The sequence below is a fragment of the Pinus tabuliformis genome, chromosome 2_2 (assembly GCF_031772625.1).
Source record: "Pinus tabuliformis cultivar Carrire ecotype Pingquan chromosome 2_2, CPIR1, whole genome shotgun sequence".
Lineage (NCBI taxonomy): Eukaryota > Viridiplantae > Streptophyta > Pinopsida > Pinales > Pinaceae > Pinus > Pinus tabuliformis.
The window spans coordinates 84,834,541-84,857,820 of record NC_142300.1 but is presented as its reverse complement, the minus strand read 5'-3'; positions in this window follow the sequence as shown (position 1 = coordinate 84,857,820).

Sequence of the window (23,280 nt, the reverse complement as noted above, 5' to 3'; positions counted from 1 at the left end):
TATTGAGAAAAATGTTGTAATGGTTTTTATTTTTTTCCCATCCCTATGGACTATTTCGCAGGATGTTAGACAGATCTTTCTCATTGATTAGTTGTAATGACCGTCATATATTTTGTGGACTATTCTTTTGGATGTTAGATGGATCTCTCTTGTTTGCATGTGTCTCTTCTTGGGTGGTACTATCACCTCTCTCTTAGAGGCTCACTTTACTCTTTCCCTCCATAGTTGAAGAACTTTGACACACCTACAACGTAACACTCACTAGGCACACCTCCTTGCTTTTCAAAGGCACCGCACATTCCTCTCTTGTTGATAGTTAGAGCCAAGGAAAATATATAAGAATACATGGAAACTAGGATGATATTGTAGGCGAGGCTCCTAATCCAAAGGGTGTGAGGTATAATTGGGACTACACATTGGGGAGACCCCTTGGTTGACGAATTTCTAGCACCGTCAACAAATGGTGCTAGAAGGAGGGCCAGATTACAAGTTGCGCATGTTGAGTCTGTTTTGAACCTATCATATCAAATGGATCATCCTCAAATATTACTCCTGAGGTGTTTCTATAATTTATCAATTTATCATTTTTCAATCCCCGATGAGCCTCTCTATCACTTGTCTCAGTTAAAGTTTGATGGTGAGGATGGAACATCCACAACTACACACATTTCTGATTTTCTAAAATTTTGTGAATCTTAGGAAATCAATGATGAAGAGTTTTCTTGTTTACTTTTCTTCCTCACCCTTGAAGGTCATGTTAATCATTGGTGCCATACCTTACCACCCACCTCCATCCATTATTTCCATCATTTCTTCAAGGAGCTTTATCAAGGTTTTGATAGGTATGATTGTCGATATGCTTATGAAAGAATCAATCAGTTAAGAGTGAAACTTGATGAATCAGTTAAGGATTTCTCTAATTGATTCCTTCACCTTTGTGATGAATTTTCCGAAGAAGATGTGGATTGGGATTTATTTAAAAAAAAATTTCAACGTTTGGTTCATGTCTCTTTGCACATTGAACCTGGACCCTCTGATGTTTCTACTTCCCCAACACTTGTGAATCATGAGAAACCTCCAATTTCAGAGGAGGAATTTACTACTCCTTTTGTTCTTTAGTTCTGATGAGGGAATATCTATGCGATGATAATAAAGTTTGTAAATGTACAAATCAAGTTCCTAATCCATTTTCTCATTCTTCTTCTAGCTGCCATGACTCAGATTCAATGGAGGAAATCCCAAAATGGCTCATGAAGCCCATGGTGAAGACTAACTCCATTCAACAATATGATTTTACTATTCATAACTCTAGTCTCAAATTTGATCTGGATTTTTGTTATCCTCTATCATCCACATGCCATGATTCTTTGTATCATGATCCACCCAATCAAACTGCTCCACCAACGAGTTTTTCACACTCTCTCAATTTCTAGTTTTTGGTTCAAAGTGATATCAGATACAAGGTGGTCACATTAAATAGGTAGGGGATTATGAAGGTGAATATACTTTCAATGTGTCTTCCCCTTTCCAAAATCCTCCATATGAAGATGATTCACTTCCATTCTTGGATGATTTTAAATCTTCTAATATCGGTAGTGGATCAAATGTAATCAATTATTTCGATCAATTTGTAGCCTTGGGTAAAAATCATTTTGATGATGATGACTCTATTGATTTATGCAATCACAAATGCTCAAGTGCATCATCTGACCTTTTAGTTTCTCATGAAGACTCTGATTTAGATCTAGAATCTGATTCGGTCAAAGAATATTTCTTTATCGAAAATTCCTGTTCATCTCACTATCCCTTGTGCTCTATCATTTTTGATGCATCTACTTGTGAGGAAGACACTCCATGCTCTTCAAGTTCGTCATCTAATGAGTTAACTTCTCAATTGACACAAGGTGGTGAGATTATCCATGATGAAAATGAAAACAATGAAATCATTGAGTGCTCTTTCCATCCCTCATTATCTCTTCTCTTTCATGAAGAAAACTCTTCAAACTAGCTTGCTCATCAAATTTCTTTGATTCATACATATTCAAATTTGTGATCAAATGAATCCTTCAACTTGAGTAATTTGGTTTTTGAAGTTGAAAAATCCAGTTATGTTAGTGACATAGATGGATTCCATCTAGTGAGAACTAGTCTTGTTGAAACCAATGGTAGTAGCTATCCTCACATCATGCATAATTTGCTTCAATCTTTAGGATGTGATTTTTCTATCCTTGAAAATTCTAGGACTTGTCGGAAAGTCAAGGTACTTCAAATTCCATTGATGGTTATGTCAGGATCTTGCGACTCTAGAAGCCCCCTAAACTAATTCAGATCTAGTTACTCTCGCATAATCCTTCTCTTTGGATGGTTTCAATCAATGTAAATCTATTTTTGAAATATGTTTGGTATCTCAGATGTAATATTTCAAACTTTTGAGATTTGGTTTCTGATCGGATTCAAGAATCCTCTTTAGTTGGTCCATATTCATGCAAATCTCTTGTATCAAATGAGGGATTGGAATGTGTATCTCTCATAGAGTCATGAAATTGCAAATTTGATCATCTTTGGTCGAAGGGATCATGCCTATCAGATTCATTTCTTAATATTCATATCTTGGTTTTTCTTGTGAATTTTGTATTGCAAACCTTTGAGTTCATTACACTTAAAATCCCCTTGAGTGATAATGAATATGAACGAGTTATTGCGCGAATCAAATTCTTCTTCGTTCACTATGTCTTGACTGGTCTCATGTGCTTGTTGTGATGGAATTCATTTTAAATTATTTTGATAATTATGATACTTGTACAATTTTCACCGGTTACAGGAAAATGGTTAGTCATATTTGGCATGCAAAGCAGTTGGTTATATTGTTCAAAGAATTCGCAAAGCTGTTCAAATTGATTTACCTTTGTTAATTACAAACTGGAAATCTGATGCTTTAATCAGCCCATCTGATCATGATTCTATCTCTAATGACTGTCATTCAACTTATCATTTTCCGATCAGTATATTGAATGATAATTGTTTTACATCCTTCAATTTTCATCATTCAACATTTCACTATTCAAATTTTTGTTGAGTGGTTGATGAACTTTCACCTTGGTTAATGGTTATGTTAGATCCTCACTGTCTTGACATGACTGTTGAATATGATCAGATTTATTTTCCCTCACAAGATTCCCATCGTAATCTTGTGCCTCTAACTGAAAATTCATCTTTTCAAATATTTCGGGGTTTTCAAGAGGATTATCGTGAATTTTAAGATCCAATCACTGAATGGTTGGAACAATCTTACCTAGAAAGCATCATCACAAATAAAAAGTTCCGATCTTTCCTCACGCTTTCTCATCAAAAGGGTAAAGATATAAACTAGTTAGAAGTGGTGGTTATGGCCTATCTTTCTGCTAACAGGCAAGACCTTCAAAGTTTTGTACAATATATTCAAGTTCTTATATTTTCTGTTACACATTATTTTATATTTGTTTTAATCGATTACATCTTTGTGATTGCAGGTCAGAATCAATTATGGTGGCTACATTGGAAATTACATTATATGTGATGCCAACCTTCTAGTTGGTTAGGCTAGGAGTAGGTCTAGTTTAATTTTAGTTTACCTACATTTCCATCCTGCATTCATTTCACATAGTTTTTCTTCTTCTTTTCTGGTTTTGGTTTCACATCATGTTTTTCTTTACCCATTTTTTGTCTTATCTTCTAGTTTTGTTTCCTTGTTGTGTGTTGTATTTCCTTTCATTTTGTGAGACCATGCATGGATATGCTCTGTTGGCCCAAAGAGAGTGTGGAAAAATAGAAAAGGAGTTTGTGACACTTCAACATTTGGCTGACCTTCTGTCAATCTTCCTTGTGTCAGTTATACCTTTTGGTTGATGAAGTTTCGATGGAAAATACGATCCATCCATGAGGAGTGTTTTGGTTAAAACATGAACACATCTATTTAGGAAAACCTCATCCCATAGTGGGTTTTTCTGTTTCGGCATTTTCATTCCTATCCAATCAGTAGAGGAGGAGAAGGGAAAAAATCTAAATGAGAAAACCTAAATCAGAGGTCTCTATATGCTTCTGTATATGTGGAGTAGGAAGATTCTTTCTATAGATAGAGAAAATCCCTCTAGCCTAGGGGAGAGGGTCTAGCCACAAATAAGACAATCTAATATAAGTTCCCTTAGATTGAGAATGGATAAGATCCTACCTCTTGTATCGCTAATCCTTGTTTGATGAATTCCTTGTGTCTTTTCTCCAACGATTAGCTCCTTAATGTCAATCAAGCACCTGAAACAAATAGACAAGAAACCAAAGCACACATTATAGCATATAATATATTCAACCTACTTAAGAAGCTAAGGATTCTTAAGCTACCAACTAACATACGCAATTTATATAGGAAACAAAATATCAGTTGTATTATTATGAAAAAAAGGAAAGTACAACCTTCGCCTTACCGTTGCAGGTTTCCTTCGATGTGTCTAGGTTCCAGCACCACTATTAGCATCTCATGATTCAACTAAAAAAAATGGAAGTTCAAGGCTTCTTCCTCTTTTCTCCAAATCAAACAAACTACACACACTTATTCTCCCTTTACAAGCACAAGACTAGAAGGCTAAAACTCTCAATATTTGTTTTGGCTATCAAGATTTTGGATATTATTCCAGCCCTTTCATTAGCTACCTGAGGTTGGAAAAGGAGAGGTTTATATAGCTTGAGAGAGGGGATATGGATCATCTTATGATGGGAGAGATCTTATCCCTTTTTGTTTGTTCCATTTTAATAGGGGAAAAGAGCCCAAACAGTCTCTCTCAACTATATCTCGACTAACCATTTACTAGAATTCCGTTGACAAAGCTTCTAGATCTAGAAGCTTCGGCTCCATTTTTAAAAACTTTCCAAAAGAGGGTTGACTTGGGTCATGAATGGATTACCAGTGCCGTTCAGCGCTAGGCCCATTGTTAGAATCTACAAATCAGCACAGGGAAGAGACTGAGTGATAGCGTCGGTCTTGAAAACTAAGTTTGAAGGAATATTATTGGGAAATGATGTAAGAGGGAAATGTTTTGCAGATGAAAAGTGATGTAAGGACATGTTCTTCATGACAGGGAAACACATAAGGGTCGCTTTAGAGGTCCTCCGGGATCAAGGAATGGGGAGTACAGGGACAGTGACAAAATGTTGTGTAATAGATGCTCCCTAAAGCGTGAAGGTCAAACAAGAGTGAGGGGTGAAATGCTTTATGAGTAGATGCATGGAACCGGAAATCGTTGTCAGAAAACCTGCAAGCAAGCATAGATACATATACATCACTAAAATATATGATACATGAATCGTGCTATGGACGCAGCCATCCAGAGAAAGATCATGTAAATGGATCCAAGGTATGGGCGTAACCATCCAGTAAGAAGGATCATATCAAACCCAAGGTATGGTTGCAACCATCCAATAATGAGAAGGATCACATACAACAGACTCATGGCATGATTGTAGCCATCTATTTGAAAGGGACATGTATGTAAGCATGATCATGTCACATCGCCTTACAACCTAGACTTTTGTAATCTGAGCCCAAGTTCTTGCGCTCCAACACGACCTGATCAAAGTACAAATTCTAGCATGTGAATAGAAGTGTCGTTGTCGAACATGCTAGAAAATCGCTTGATTACCAGTCAATAATGTGAACCGTTAACAAGCGTGAGAGGAACCACCAATAATGACAATGGATCTCAAGGTACCAGTAGCACAATTCATGGAGTGTGAATAAGGAATTGAAGTCAAACACCCATGAAGTCACTCGAGTGAAAGCCAATGATGAGAACTTGTCATCCAGTGCGAAGAACTTGCCATTAGGGCATGTAAGCTCTAAGGTACTGGAAGGGAGTCTCTTGGCCAACTTCTTGAATAATGAGCTGAAGTCGATAGGAAGTGACCTTATCGAAGGATGTCCATGATGTATCCCACATCATCGACACAAGACAAGGGAATACAATGATTATGGTGTTAGAAATAATACTGAGAGGGGGGGTGAATCAATATTATCTAATTCTTTTAATAAATCTTCCTTATTTGTTCTTTGAATTATTTTTGCATGTCAGTACCATAAAACAATGAGCATGAACAAAGAAAACAGATAGTCACACCAAAGAACACAAGATGTAAGGTGGAAACCCGATGTGGGTGAAAACCACCTGCTGCAATATGTCTCTATCTTCTTTCAAATTAGAAACTCCTTTTACAATGGTTTTGTACTGGTGCAGTCCTTTATCAGTACGCAGGCTACAACCTGCAGAGAGCTACAACTCTCTCTCGTTTTCCAGTCTCTCCTGGAAGGGAGCTACAACCCCTACTTCTTTTCTTACAAGGACCACTTTTCATAAATTTTCAAACTGGATCCATAAGCATCAAATGATCATCAAGTATAAGAGAATCACCCAGTCAACTGTAATAACCAGATCAACAATAATAGAACCAAACCCAGAACACAGCAATGATAAACAGAGATTTTAAGAGAAGTAAGCAGCTTCACCCATGTACTGCCTGCTTACAGTAAGCACCTTGCTCAACTGCTCGCCTGCTTACGTACGCATCCTGCTCAACTGCTCGCCTGCTTACGTACGCACCCTGCTCAACTGCTTGCCTGCTTACATACGCACTGTATCCATTGAACTGCCTGTGGACCTCCGCACCTACAACCCTTCTGTGCCTGCGTACCGACGCACCTGAAACGCTTCGTTCCTGCGTATGTACGCACTTTTCTTTCACTGTACCTGCGTACCTTCGGGCATAGATGATTTCAAGACTTCAGAAATAACCCAGACAGTAAGATCTACAGATCTGAACATGCGCCGAATAGATCTCAATCCATCAGTAGATTCGCCTTATTTAGATCTAGACATTACTCCCAAGAGATCATAATATTTTAGATCTAGCCCTCATAAGATATTCAACGCAAAACATACTCAAGCCAAATGGTCTCCTTTGCTTTATATAGGAAAGCTCTTCCTTAAATCATGGATCAATACCACAGGCCGACACCATAATAACACAAAACCGTCGGCTAAATACCAAAGGTTAAACATAAGAAACCCCACGTGTGCTTTTCTCTGCCTTGAAATGTGTGCACTGGGGGTACGCACCTCCTGAACGGGATAACTGCGGGTATGTACGCACTTTATGTAACACCGACCTGCGTGTACGCACCTTATGTAAGGTGTACCTGCGTACCCCTTATTTTCTTCAATATTTGATAGCTGATCATCAATCTCTGCTGCTGACTTGAAGTACTGTGATCTATCACCTGAATGGGTTGCCATCAAGGACAACACTTTAGCCATAATGCCAACATATGGATGATACAGAGAATCAGGAATGTGTGTAAACTGCAGAAGGATGAACTCTTGAACATATTGGCGACATGACTCCAGAGTTTGGCAGATTTTGGATCCTTAGGATCGGAGGTCATGATGATGTGGTAGATATCAAATGGAAAGGAAAAGGTGGATGACCCAAACCCAGGAAGGTCAATGATGAAATGAGGATATCCCAACTCGAAATGAAGTAGAAGAGTATCATGTTCAAGAGTGACAAGCTGCCGGCACAACTGGTAACAAAATTCCATTTTCCCCCACCATTTCTAGCAGGTAACCTAATTATTTTTTATTACAAGCTTGAAGGGGACAACATATGCTTGTAATATAAATCCATCTGTCAGAAGGATCCGACCTAGTAAGATTAACGAGCCCTTGGAAGGAGAAGCTCATGTGTTTGTCATGGTGACGAATTTGATGTCATTAAATTTTAACGAGTTCGAAAAAGGAAAAGATCGGTATCTTTTTCATGTTTAGAGAGTTTGAAAAAGACACAAAAAAGAAAACTCCAAAAGGTCCCTTTTCGTAAAGTTGTCTCTCAGGCCCAGAAATGTAGAAAACAATACTCGAGATAACCTCTTGATGATGTCAGTCAAGGAGTACCTTTTTCATAGATAGTTTATCCTAGCCCGAAAAAGGGGTAAACGTATATTGGGTAAACAACGTTTCAGAACTGTTTTACGAGGTCAAAATGACAAGAGCTTGACAATATTTTCATGTTTTGAGAGTCGGAAAAGAGCTTAAAGAAAACTACCCATTTTTATTTTCTTTAATGAGTCAAAAAGGAAAAATACTTAGCAATATTTTCATTTCATTTTTTACGAGTCGGGAAAAGAGCTTAAATACGACTCCAGTTTTGCATCAACATCAGAAAACCATCACCTGACGTTGCACAAGAAGCAAATGTATTATTCATTTCTAAGGAAAAGTGGTGAAAAATACTTTTAAAAAACCTAAAACATAGCGAAAAGCTTATAAAAAGGGGAAAAAGTAAAACATTTTTTCCATTTACCTTATTTACCTCATTTGGAGCAATTTTTACCCATGTGCGCCCTAAATCTTCAAGAACAGATTGTTGCAGATCCAGGAAGCTGATCGTTAAACTGTTTGTTGCAGGTAAGAGCTGAGGCCCTAATCTTTGCATTGATACCTGCTTTTAAAGAATTTAACCATGTTTTTAGGGGTTTTGAAGGATTTTTAGCAAAACAAATTCGCGCTTGGTTGATGCGGGATCTAGGCACGAGACCACGCCAATCATGGGCTTCTAGCATGGGGAATGATGCCGTCGACACACCTGTTTTAAAATAGTCGCATCGGCGCAAAGAATGAGATTTTTTCAATTTTTAGCCAATTTTAATGCTTTAAATATGAAATTTCCCTTTCAAAGATTTATGCTAAATTCAATATGAAATGTTTGCAAGAAAATCAAAGAAAAAAGATGGTGATTGAGTGGAAATAATGAGAGCACGAATGAATAGATAAAATGGATTTGGAAGATCCAAACTGTCTGGATGCATTGAGGAACTGTGGGCTCCTTAAGTTCTTTCTGACACTGGGTCTACGGGCTCAACCTAAGTTACTACAATACCTGATCAGTCTATGGGACATTGGATGGGAGGTATTTGTGATCCATGACCAAGAGTTGGAGTTGGATACTTCAAACATTTACTTCATTAATGGACTGTCTCATAAAGGGGAAACAGTCCAATTGTATGGAGGCAAGCCTATTGGGGCAAGTATAAACATGTTTCTTGCCCAACATTGCTTGGGAGCTTGAAATCTACAAGTAGCAAGATCAAGATCATGACCATAAACGATCTTGTGTTGAAGGTGATACTCTTGACCATCAACTGAGTGGCTAGGGCTCATGGACTACACGAGTCCAACAAATTGTGCTTCCAATATGTTGTGGATTGCATGGCGCCCACTGTCTTCAACTGGGCAGAGGCCATGAAGGTAAACATGAAACGACAACTATCCAAATGCAAAGCAGGAAAATTGAGGAAATTTGGATATGGCTTTGTCTTAGTGACCTTCTTCTTGGAATGAATCCCACTATTCCATTACCATATGGATGAGGTGAACCCCCCAATACCACGAGATCCACAGATGGTCCGATGGAGCGAGCTGATGCCTAGATCTGGAGGGGGCCATCATATGTCCTATAGGCCTGCCTTGTTTGTATGGCTTAGATGAAATTTGTTATGGTGGATGATTGGTTGTACAACGGGATTGACTTCCATGGTGATCCTAACATATCACTACCAGAGGGAGAAGACTTTGATGATGGAGGTGAGCAAAACAATTTTGTTTTTGGTTTTTTAATTTTAGTTTGCATATATGTATTCATGACACTTTGACTTAGTAACTACAGATGTTGGACCAGAGAGACCAGCAGGTATGTCCCCTATAGCTAGACGTGTGGCTCGACAGTTCGAGGTTGCTCCTTACCAGGAAGGAGTGGACAACGAAGAGGAGATTGCCCGAAATTTGGAGGGCCTGACGAGAGGGATCCCAGAGTATGCATGGATCGAGGACATTCCTCACCATTATCAGCGACACATAGTGGGAGTGTCAGATCGGATCTGATGATTACTGACTTGTGTAGTATGAGAAGTAACATGTTATCATGATCACGACGCAGAGTAGTCCATAGTTTAGAATTTACAGTTTTGAGGCCTGCGAGCCACAAATGTATTTGGAACACATATATTATTTTTTGGATTTTGATGTATTACACTCAAACATTATCGACATATATATATATGTTATATTTCCTGTTTACTATGATACAATGTTTTCACATATTGCATGAATGTCTATCTAAAACATAATTAGCCAATGCATCTGTTAATGTATTCATATGCCTAGAATGTGATGATATGTGATATAATAAAATTTCTTTCCAACAGATGAATACGCAAATACATTCTCAATAATTAAGGGTTTCTGACGGAATATTGCTCATTGAGATGAAGCACAATAAGGCGTGAATCAAGGTTTACAACCATTTCTCAAAAGTCAACAGCAATGGCTTTTGACAAGAGTTCGAGAACTGTGCTATATTCAACAATTTTATTAATTGTTTGACCTAAACAATTGCCTTGAAGATTAATCAACTCACCATGAGGGTCGTAAATAGCCCATGTCACGGATGATAGATTCCAGGTACTATGACAAGTACCATTAGCGAAATTGACATAAGGAGTCACATACATCTGCAAAGCAGGTGAAGACATAATAAGCAGGAAAGATGCTTGAAAAAAAACACCAAACCAAGCTTCACAAAAATGAATAACACACTTATGTACACAAGTAATCATGCGAGATGACTCACGCATAATACTTTTTGAGGTACAGCTCATTTCGAGGCTTGCTCAAAGGGTTACCCTCATAATCAATTCCCATTTTTGTAATACACGCTTGACAATATAGGGCCCATGCCATATAGGTTTGAATTTTCCTGCCCCAAACTTATCATTAGCTTGGTCATATAGCAATACCAAATCACCCTCAGAAAAAGCATGTGGAGAAATTGACTGATCAAAATGGGCTTTAATTCGCTTTTTTTGTGCTTCAATGAATAAAGTAGCAAGACATCGGATTTCATCCAGTCTGTTAGCGCTTGAAATTTCACCTCAGGCTGAGAAAGGTAAACCTCAAGGCTACATCAAACCATTTAGCCTCGTAGCTAGCCCTACGGGGCAGGAGAAGGCTCTCTCCGGTCAATCTCGGCAGATCTTCAATGGGATGAGATGACCAACAAGGTAACACTGATATTAGGCTATTAAACTAATTAAAAAGGTTGATTTGGGGTTTTTTTTTTTGGTTTTTGGTGGCAAATTGAGGAATTGCAATTTTGGGTGCGGGGATTTGACACAGTTTCTGCAGGGGGTTCTTTGGAGCGAGGTAGGAGACCGTATTGATGCCTTTGATTGAGGTGAGTGGATGGAAAAGACCGGTGAGGAGCTAAGGAGAGCAAATAATACTTTGAATTCTCCTTAAACAGTAGAAAACATAGAAATTAAACAAATTTAAAAGCAGAGCATGGCAAGCATGAATTCTTACTTTAACACTTCATTTGTTTAATATGCAGAAGGAAAGAAAGGAGATGATCACATAAACACACTTACAAGAACATTGAGAAACACACCATCAACACATGAGTCCACAAGAATCCCAAAGAGGACTGCAAAACCCTGGTCTTCCTTAGCCAAAAATTGCAGAGATACAGTGAAATAATACAATGATAGCTTCTCCCTCAAGAGTCCAACCTTCCAACCCTTGAAAATGATTAAGAAAATACATAATATAGGCAAGCCAACCTCTTCCCTTGCCTCTAGGGGTCGAGCTCATCCTTCTAGGAGCTGTTTCAACTAATTCTAAACTGAGGACTAAAATCTAGGCAATCAAAACAACTTGCCTCTATAAGCTAGGAAACCAATTCATTCATTTAATATTTACCCATTACATGAATGGATCTTCTAGAAGTATTAAACAAGAGTAAAAGTGTCTTAGAGTTACAAAAATTACATCAAAGATAATCATCTTCAACCCCAAAAAGTCAAACTGAGTCAAATCTGCGTTTTCTGGGCTGTACAGTGCAATCTGGCAAAAAACTGCCTGACAGGTCGCGCCCCCCTGCCTGACGGGTCGCGCCCCTTTGGAGCTCTGTTTGAGGCACTTGAAGGTGTCCAAATTGAGCAAAATTGGTCTTGTTGGAACGGTCTATGAGACTACTTTCCAACCCAACCGGAATTTTTGAATTTGGAGTTTATTTGCCCTGTCCAAAACCAATTCTCCCAAGACGGCTTTCTGCAGTTCAAAAAAGTGGCAGAAAGTCAAATTTTGCATGTATTTTGACCTTCTGGAGGCCCAAAACTCCATAAAAACTCAAGTCCATCCATGGGCATATGTAACTTTGCATAAAAAATCAGGAAATGCTGAGTTTTTGTGAAAAGGAGTTGCCATGACAAAGGGTCTCACCGGGGGGTGAGACCCGTTAAAGAGCCAAAACCTGTAAATTACCAAAAAATGCCAAAATTACCCAAAATTCTCAAAAATTTTTGGGATTCGAGCTGTGGCTAGGCTATTGAGTGCCATGATCTTTGAGTGAAGCCTCAGCCAAGATACGGAGTGGATTGGTCTTCTTCTTCCCTTTTAGGGCCTCGGACAACCGCCTTTGAAACATCTTCATTTTGGCCTTGCACACATGCATTCTTGCCCAGTAATGGTTTTTCATGTTCCTCAGCAACTTTTTATCTTGGTTGGCCTTAGCCAACAGCCTCTCCAAGTGTGCGTTCTCCTGGATGAGCATGGACTCTCGGTCAGCGGGCAATGGATCACCGGGTCTTCTTCGGTTCAAGACTCGGTCACTACAAATCCTCCATAACTCATCAAGTGCCTGCTCATCTTCCAACTGTGTGTTGCGATGCTCAAGGTAGGTGATGGTCCATTGTGCACCCTATAGTTTCCTCTGTACCTCAACCTCTGACACTAATGCTTGGTCATCACTCTGCTCATATGTTTCGGTTTCTGACATGTTTGAGGAGCAGAGTGGACAAAATGTACTGTTGTTTCTGCTTGTAAAAGTGTTGAACTCTATGATGTTTCAAGGGGACAATGACATGAGGGAAATGTTAGGGGAGGGACCTCTTGCACAAGGAATTGGGAATATATGAATAATAGGGAATTTAGGGAATACATTACAAACAAATATTTGCATATATACAGACATACATGTACATAACAAGGATATAGGGAATCATTTACAAAATCACTGCATATAGGAATACATGTATAAACAGTGAACATAAGGGACTACATGTATGTAACAAGGGGACATTTGAAAACTTATTTACAAAACCTTTCACATATTCGCCAAGAAATTTTTATGTTTATAGCATGCATATGGTGAAGCAAGAGTAGGGTTTGAGTTTTTGATGCTTTGGGAGGGGGAAAGGGTTTGCAATTATTTACAACATAGCATGGGGAAAATAGATATGAATGCAAATATGAGTAAAAAGGGAAGGAGGGAAACAATTTACCAAGGGGAATACCTTGAAACAACACAAACCCTAGCACATTTACACATTAACAATGCAGCCATATAGTGTCTTGTCACTTGCATGATTTGAGGTTAAAACACAAGCATGAGTGCTTACATTCATAACCAACCACCAAAATGATGTGTAGAGAGCCTACCTTGAACAAATTTAACAACTTGTGGTTCCTTGGCAGCTCACTGGCAAAGTTCTGTGGAGAAATCCCCAACGGGTCGCGCTAGTGTAATTTTTGCACTGGCAGAGGGTGCCTGACGGGTCGCGCGCCTCTGACGAGTCTCGCACCTTTCAGGAGGCTTTTGGAGGCCTTCCTAGTGTTAGAATCAGGTCCAGGATAGCTCGTTGGAAAGATCTTTGAGTCTACTTTCCAACCCAACTAAAATTTTTCAATTTGGAGTTGATTTGACCTGTCAAAAATCAAATCTCCCAAGACTGGTCAAAAAGTGCCAAATGAGGCTACCTAAAGGAAGAGTGCTGTTGCAGTCAACTTTTGAATGCCTTCCTCAACCCCAAATTGAGCTCATGATAGCTCATTGGAAAGCTCTTTGTGTCTAGTTATCATTTTACCCATCAAGAAAATAATTTGGCCAACCAAGCTAGGAGAAAACTTGATTTTCCCAAGGTCACTTCAGAGGTGTCTTTGATTCTCCTGAGGCAACGATATTCTTGACATTTATCTCAAACCATGACAAGAATAATACAGTGAAATAATACAATGATAGCTTCTCCCTCAAGAGTCCAACCTTCCAACCCTTGAAAATGATTAAGAAAATACATAATATAGGCAAGCCAACCTCTTCCCTTGCATCTAGGGGTCGAGCTCATCCTTATAGGAGCTGTTTCAACTAATTCTAAACTGAGCACTAAAATCTAGGCAGTCAAAACAACTTGCCTCTATAAGCTAGGAAACCAATTCATTCATTTAATATTTACCCATTACATGAATGGATCTTCTAGAAGTATTAAATAAGAGTAAAAGTGTCTTAGAGTTACAAAAACTACATCAAAGATAATCATCTTCAACCCCAAAAAGTCAAACTGAGTCAAATCTGCGTTTTCTGGGCTGTACAGTGCAATCTGGCAAAAAACGGCCTGACAGGTCGCGCCCCCCTGCCTGACGGGTTGCGCCCCTTTGGAGCTCTATTTGAGGCACTTGTAGGTGTCCAAATTGAGTAAAAGTGGGCTTGTTGGAAAGGTCTATGAGTCTACTTTCCAAACCAACTGGAATTTTTGAATTTGGAGTTCATTTGCCCTGTCAAAAACCAATTCTCCCAAGACAGCTTTCTGCAGTTCAAAAAAGTGGCAGAAAGTCAAATTTTGCATGTATTTTGACCTTCTGGAGGCCCAAAACTCCATAAAAACTCAAGTCCATCCATGGGCATATGTAACTTTGCATAAAAAATTAGGAAATGATGAGTTTTTGTGAAAAGGAGTTGCCATGACAAAGGGTCTCACCGGGGGTGAGACCCGTTAAAGAGCCAAAACCTGTAAATTACCAAAAAATGCCAAAATTACCCAAAATTCTCAAAATTTTTTGGGATTCGAGCTGTGGCTAGGCTATTGAGTGCCATGATCTTTGAGTGAAGCCTCAGCCAAGATACGGAGTGGATTGGTCTTCTTCTTCCCTTTTAGGGCCTCGGACAACCGCTTTTGAAACATCTTCATTTTGGCCTTGCACACATGCATTCTTGCCCAGTAATGGCTTTTCATGTTCCTCAGCAACTTTTTATCTTGGTTGGCCTTAGCCAATAGCCTCTCCAAGTGTGCGTTCTCTTGGATGAGCATGGACTCTCGGTCAGCGGGCAATGGATCACCGGGTCTTCTTCGGTTCAAGACTCGGTCACTACAAATCCTCCATAACTCATCAAGTGCCTGCTCATCTTCCAACTGTGTGTTGCGCTGCTCAAGGTAGGTGATGGTCCATTGTGCACCCCCTAGTTTCCTCTGTACCTCAACCTCTGACACTGATGCTTGGTCATCACTCTGCTCATATGTTTTGGTTTCTGACATGTTTGAGGAGCAGAGTGGACAAAATGTACTACTGTTTCTGCTTGTAAAAGTGCTGAACTCTATGCTGTTTCAAGGGGACAATGACATGAGGGAAATGTTAGGGGAGGGACCTCTTGCACAAGGAATTGGGAATATATGAATAACAGGGAATTTAGGGAATACATTGCAAACAAATATTTGCATATATACAGGCATACATGTACATAACAAGGATATAGGGAATCATTTACAAAATCACTGCATATAGGAATACATGTATAAATAGTGAACATAAGGGACTACATGTATGTAACAAGGGGACATTTGAAAACTTATTTACAAAACCTTTCACATATTCACCAAGAAATTTTTATGTTTATAGCATGCATATGGTGAAGCAAGAGTAGGGTTTGAGTTTTTGATGCTTTGGGAGGGGGAAAGGGTTTGCAATTATTTACAACATAGCATGGGGAAAATAGATATGAATGCAAATATGAGTAAAAAGGGAAGGATGGAAACAATTTACCAAGGGGAATACCTTGAAACAACACAAACCCTAGCACATTTACACATTAACAATGCAACCATATAGTGTCTTGTCACTTGCATGATTTGAGGTTAAAACACAAGCATGAGTGCTTACATTCATAACCAACCACCAAAATGATGTGTAGAGAGCCTACCTTGAACAAATTTAACAACTTGTGGTTCCTTGGCAGCTCACTGGCAAAGTTCTGTGGAGAAATCCCCAACGGGTCGCGCGCCCCTGACGGGTCGCGCCAGTGTAATTTTTGCACTGGCAGAGGGTGCCTGACGGGTCGCGCGCCTCTGACGGGTCACGCACCTTTCAGGAGGCTTGTGGAGGCCTTCCTAGTGTTAGAATCAGTTGTAGGATAGCTCACTGGAAAGGTCTTTAAGTCTACTTTCCAACCCTACTGGAATTTTGCAATTTGGAGTTGATTTGACCTATCAAAAATCAAATCTCCCAAGACTGGTCAAAAAGTGCCAAATGAGGCTGCCTGAAGGAAGAGTGCTGTTGCAGTCAACTTTTGAATGTCTTCCTCAACCCCAAATTGAGCTCATGATAGCTCATTGGAAATATCTTTGTGTCTAGTTATCATTTTACCCATCAAGAAAATCATTTGGCCAACCAAGCTAGGAGAAAACTTGATTTTCCCAAGGTCACTTCAGAGGTGTCTTTGATTCTCCTGAGGCAACGATATTCTTGACATTTCTCTCAAACCATGACACCTGTGTAAAAAGTGAAGGAATTTTTTCTTCCTTGGCATGTTTTGAGCAAAAACCTCTCTTAGTTTTGAAAAATTCATCTCTGATTGCTCTGAAACATTGTTTGAGTGAAACTTATCCCGATGTGTGGAACAAGGAATTTTGTCGAAATGGAGCGAAATGAAGGGGATAGGGGGCTTCTAAATTCTTGGGGAAATTTTTGGGAGTGGGGAGGGATGTTAGGAAGCAGGGTAAAGTGGAATCTCAGAGATTGAGCGAGGGGAAGGGGTCCAAAAGGGCAAAACACAGGCCAAACCTAGAAAATTGCCAAGTTGTAGCTAGAAACTAGGGTTTGTGCAAAAATGAGGATTTTAGCGGATCTAAGGGATGGGAAGTGTTTTATAAGGTACTTTAAGGATAGGGGAAGGTGTATGAACATCAGGAAACAAGTTTTGCCGATGATTTGACCGTCCAAGAGGAATTGGCTTCAAAACCCTAGGAGAGGGAAATGACCTTGCCTAGGCACAACTGAAGCATGAACAAGATGTAAAATGACTCATTAGACACTGACATGATAATGACAACCCTATGAATGATGATAGAATCAGTTGAATGATGACATGGACCGCCATTTGGACAACTTTAGAAGGAGTAAAAGCAAACCCTAGACCTAATGCCTAGTGACCAAATTTTGCTTGAAGACTCACTGAAATGATAAAATTTGACCTTGATACTTCAAAATCACTTTTTAAGAGCACATTTGATCACTGGAGGAAGGCTGGAAAGACTGACACTAACACAGTCATTCCAAATATAAGAGATGCTCTTCTTGAGGCGAGGTTTTAGGGAGTAATTCAACAGCCAATTTCAGTGAGGGAATTTCACATTCAATCGGTAGGGTAGCTTGTAGAAATTTCGCTGTAGATCAAAAGATTATGTAATATACTAAAACAATATACAATATCTACTTATACAACACTTTGTGGAAGCTTAATCGAATTGAACAAGATCAAGAGAACACATATAACTAAGAATGAGAAACCAATCACACATAACACAGAAGAAATAACCAGGGGAAGCCTCAGCCTAAAACCCCAACTTTGTATTATAATACTAGTGGAAATATAGTCTGGATTACAAAAAGAATCAGCTCACAAGCTATCTTGCTCTCTCTACAATCCCTCTGCTACTCATAGACAGTCAAAGGCCTCTCTCAAACCATCTCCTCTACCCTCCAAGCCTCCTATTTCTTTGCGCAATTTTCCTTGGGGTCCAGTGCAGCCACTTGTGTGAATTGGCCTCTTCACACACTCACTAACCTCTGATCCAACTGCGCAATCCTGAAGGAGAGGAATCCTTCTCCATGGATGAGTTTCCTTTATAGGAAAGGTCCATCCAACTAATAGTACATTGTCCCTCCTCTGATCTCAACTTTGTCTCTGTCTGAACTGACATGCATGAGTTATTTATGAGAGAATATTTAGTTATTTGAAGTGTAGTAGTTACATGCATGCAAGCATTAACTAACTGAACTCACAATTAATTTAAACAAACTGTTTAAATCAATCTAACTGGACTTGATTCAGTACTAAGTCAACTAATTACAACTCAATATTACGACTCATCCTTATCTCTTTAACTGATGGATAAATTCCTCAATTAATAGAGAAACTGTTGCATGTCCTCACATAGACTTCATGTTTGATTTTTCACAACTAATTAACTCATGGTGAATTAATTAATTTATTTTCAAACAACTGTTATGTTCAAATTTGAATTTTACTTCACTATTTTAGTTTAGGGACTGACTAAAATAGGAATCCATCCCGAATTGCTAAAAATAGAATGCTACTTTTAGAACTTCCATTTTTCATTCCCTGTTGCCCAATCTAGCACTAGTACCCAAACAACTATTTATAGCAGTGCTATTTTTAGCACTTCTATTTTTTAGCATTTCTTGTTGCTATTTTCAACACTCCCTCTCAACAAGAAAGGCATTCAACTCGAACCTGATCCTATACCTTTGGAATTTTTTGCATGTAACACTTCTACCAAGTGTGGTTGCTCCAGCAACTCTAGAAAAAAAAAAGCTCCTCACTGACCTCTCACTTGGGCTAGAAACATACTTTGATGCTGAAGCTCTACCTGCTGCTAACAAGTGCTCCCTCTCTGACCTCTGAGCTGCTGCAACACTCCATGCATCTCGTACTATTTCGAACCTCTCCGTGCCATCTTGCACTAGTGCAACACTCCTGTGCTCTCGCATTGTTGCAGCCTACTAGCTCTACACTATCCTGGGACTCCTACACTGTAGCTCTCTCTGCCGCTCCATCCACATCTATCTCTACCCACTCATCCAGTCCTACTACTCCTCATCAGGGCTCCTGGGAAAGTCGAATCAAAGAGGTTGGTTACCTCAAGGATCCTACCCCTATTCCAGCCTTCTTTGGATGATCACTCCACATCGCCCCACCTCCTACTTGGAGGTATGGATGCATGTGATCCCTCTGCCCACTTGGCTCAAAATTCCCCCCTACTGGAGTTCTCTCCATGAGTATATGTCTCTACTCGATCTCCTCTCAGCTTCTCTAGTTGTGGCTGCTCCACAACATCTTGAAACTGCTTCACCAATTGTGGCTCCTCCACAATCATCTGAGACTTCTTCTAACGCAACCATGTTGAGAGGTAATGTACTCTCCCTCTCAACCACCAAGTCTCCATCAGTTGCCTTGCTCCTCAAGGCTTTTCATGCATCTTGAACCTCAAGAGCATACAGGTTCTTGACCCATGAACCGATCTACTTCACCTGTCTAGTGATGATGTGTCTAAGGAAAACCTTTCCATTACTGAAGACTACATCATAGCCTCTATCTTCCAGCATAGTGATTGACACCAAATTTCTCTTCAGTCCTGATACATACTTGACATCGGTCAAGGTAATGCAAGCTCCATGCTCCCTCTGAAAAAAAACCATGCCTATACCTGACACACTATACTTTTCATCATTACCCATCGCTATGAGTATCTGGAGATCTTTCTCCTCCAAATTACTGAACAAACTCTTGTCGCCATTCATGTGGAAAGAAGCTCCACTATCAAGAAACCAACCACTTCCCACCATGGATGAAACCATGCATGCGAATAGTGCTAAATCCAACTTGAATTGTGAGGCCAGTGCCTCACCTTCTGATCCTTCCATGGATCCCTTTTTGGATTTCCTTAGTGGAAAATTTGTAGCAAAATGGCCCACCTCACGACAACGAAAGCATCACACTTTCTATTTGTTAAACTTCTTCCCACCTTGGGAAGAACTGGATTGAGAAAGAGAATCCTTCTCCTTCCCCTTCTTCGCCTTACTCACTAAGGCATCCTCCATGGATGAAGAACCATCTCTGGTGCATCTTCTTATCTCCTCCTGCATCAGATCCCACCAAAGTCATTCCCATCTAGAAGTTTCTCTCTTCCATTAACCGAGTCCTGGTAGCTATGCCAGCTCTTAGGAATACCAAGGAGTGCTAGACTCACCATGTCATCATCAACTGTCACAATCCCTACACTTCCAAGCTCATCCCTGCATGTGGTGATCTTGTTCAGATACGTAGAGATCGTGTCACCCTTTTCACACTTGATCTTTCGAAGCTTGTCCTTCAGTGCCAGCTTCCTCTGATGGCTGCTATTTTGATATAGATATTTCAATGTTTTCCACATTAAAAATGGTGTCTCCTTCCCATGGAGGCTCGAGAAAATGTGGTCTCGAACTCCCTCCAGGAGGATTCTCCTTGCTCTAGCCACACATTTCTTCCATTTTGCCAGTTGAGTAGCATCAGTCGACTTGGGGACTTCTTGATCAATGAAGTCCTTTAGACTGTTATCCTCTAATACTACCTCCATGCGATCCTTCCAAGCTATATAATTTGAGCTGCCACCAAGGGCATACTCGAATCTTAAACCATTGAACACCATAGGTGAAATTGAGATGTGATAAGAACTCGATTTCTATATTCAGGAACCAAACTTCGAACTTCTGCTTCCTGTATATAGTTCTTCGCCTTGATCACCTTTGTTGTGATATCATGTAGAAATTTCACTGTAGATCAACAGATTATGCAATATACTAAAACACAATACAAGATCTACTTCTACAAAACTTTGCGGAAGCTTAATCGAATTGAGCAAGATCAAGAGAACACATATAACTGAGAATGAGAAATCAATCACACATAACACAAAAGAAATAACCAGGGGAAAGCCTCAGCCTAAAACCCCAACTCTATATTACCATACAAATGGAAATATAGTCTGGAATACAAAAGGAATTAGCTCACAAGATATCCTGCTCTCTCTGCAATCCCTCTGTTTCTCATAGACAGTCAAAGGCCTCTCTCAAACCTTCTCCTCTTCCATCCAAGTCTCCTATTTCTTTGCACAATTTTCCTTGGGGTCCAGTGCATCCACTTGTGTGAATTGGCCTCTTCACAAACTCACTAACCTCTGATCCAACTGCGTAATCTTGAAGGAGATGGATCCTTCTCCATGGAGGAGTTTCCTTTATAGGAAAAATCCATCCAACTGATAGTACATTGTTCCTCCTCTGATCTCAACTGGGTCTTTGTCTGAACTAACAAGCATGTGTTTTTTATGAGAGAATATTCAATTATCTGAAGTGCAACAGTTACATGCATGCAAGCATTAACTAACTGAACTCACAATTAATTTAAACAAATTGTTTAAATCAATCTAACTTGACTTGACTCAGTTAACTAAGTCAGCTAATTACAACTCAATATTACAACTCATCCTTATCTCTTTAACTGATGGATAAATTCCTCAATTAATAGAGAAATTGTTGCATGTCCTCACATAGACTTCATGTTTGATTTTTTACAACTAATTAACTCATGATGAATTAATTTATTTATTTTCAAATAGCTGTTAAGTTCAATTTCGAATTTTACTTCACTAATTTAGTTTAGGGACTGACTATAATAGGAATCCATTCCGAACTGCTAAAAATAGAATTCTATTTTTAGCACTTCCATTTTTCATTCCTTGTTGCTCAATCCAGCAATGGTACCCAAACTGCTATTTATAGCAGTGTTATTTTAAGCACTTCTATTTTTAGCATTTCTTGTTGCTATTTTCAACATAGCTTCCAGACCATAGATGAGCTGAAAAGGTGTGAATCTAGTTGCATCTTTAGTCCAGGTTCGGTAGGCCGACAGAGCTAAAAAAAGCATGATATGCCAATTGGATTTGTGCATCCCAATGGTGCGTTGAAGCATAGTAACTAAAACTTTGTTTACCACTTCAACTTGGCCATTGGCCTGAGGGTAATATGGAGTTGAGCTGTCGTGACGCAAGCCCAATTTAGAAGTCAGCTCAGCCATCATATAATCGCAAAAATGAGAGCCATGGTTAGTGACAGTGGCTTGAGGCTCTCCAAAGTTGGAAATCACATGATCTAAGAGAAATTGTGTCGCTGTTTTACCATTAGCTAAATATGTAGGCATTGCTTCGGTCCATTTGGTGAAGTAATCCACAACAATGATAACATAGCCATGCCCCCCGGCCAAACGAGGGTTACATGTCATAAAATCAATGCCCCATTTGGCAAAGGGACCAACGTTAATAACAGGGTGAAGGAGAGCGAGTGGGACATGCATTTCCACCTGATAAATCTGGCACTTGTGGCATTTGCGGACAACAAGAATGCAATATTTAAAAATGGAGGGCCAAAAATATCCAGTGCGGAGGGTCTTTTGAGCAATGGCATAGCCAGATAGATGACAACTAGTATAAAGTATCCCCAATTATGCGGTAAGGTTGGGATTGATGCCGAACACATCGATGATCATCCTTGGACAACACAGGCTGGAAGGTAGAAGTTTGGAGATACACGATGATATCACCATACCAAGGATTAAGAGTGCTAATCAGAAAGAGAGTCTCATTGGGTAGCTTCTCATCAGTGCCAGTAGGAAGAGAAGCAGAGGGAAAATAGAAAATCAGTTCAACAAATTCTTTGATTTGGCAGTAGTGAAGACCAAATTGAATTCCTGGAGGATGACAATCCACTTGGAATATTCCCCCCCCCCCAAGCAACTGACAAGTCAGAATATAAGTCATGGGGTTGCAATCGGAAATCACGGTTGTAGTGCGGAGGAGGATATAATGCCGAAAGCGTTGAACAACCTAAACAACAACGAAAGGCAATTTCTCGACATGATCACAACAGGTCTCAGCATCGAGGAGATTGTGACTAAGGTAATAAATGACATGTTCATGACCTTCGTCATTGTCTTGCACTAGTATCAGAGGGCTTGAAGCGCTAGGGAGCCAAGGCTTGTTCCCTCAATATGCTTATGCTGCTAGATGATATTGACAGTTGCATGTTCGACCTTGTGACCTCCCGCATCACCGCTCAGCATCCTTTCTGAGAATACAAAAATACATGTGCACTCATATGTTTAATAATTCTAATCCACACTCACTATTTAGGTGAGATCTGGTTAGTCACTGGCATCTTAAAATTTTGAGTGAATGAGTTTGTTTGCACATTTTGGGTTTTAGATCTAATCTTCCGTGGCTAAATCTAGATCTAGGTGGCTAGGTTCTAGATCTAATCTTTTGTG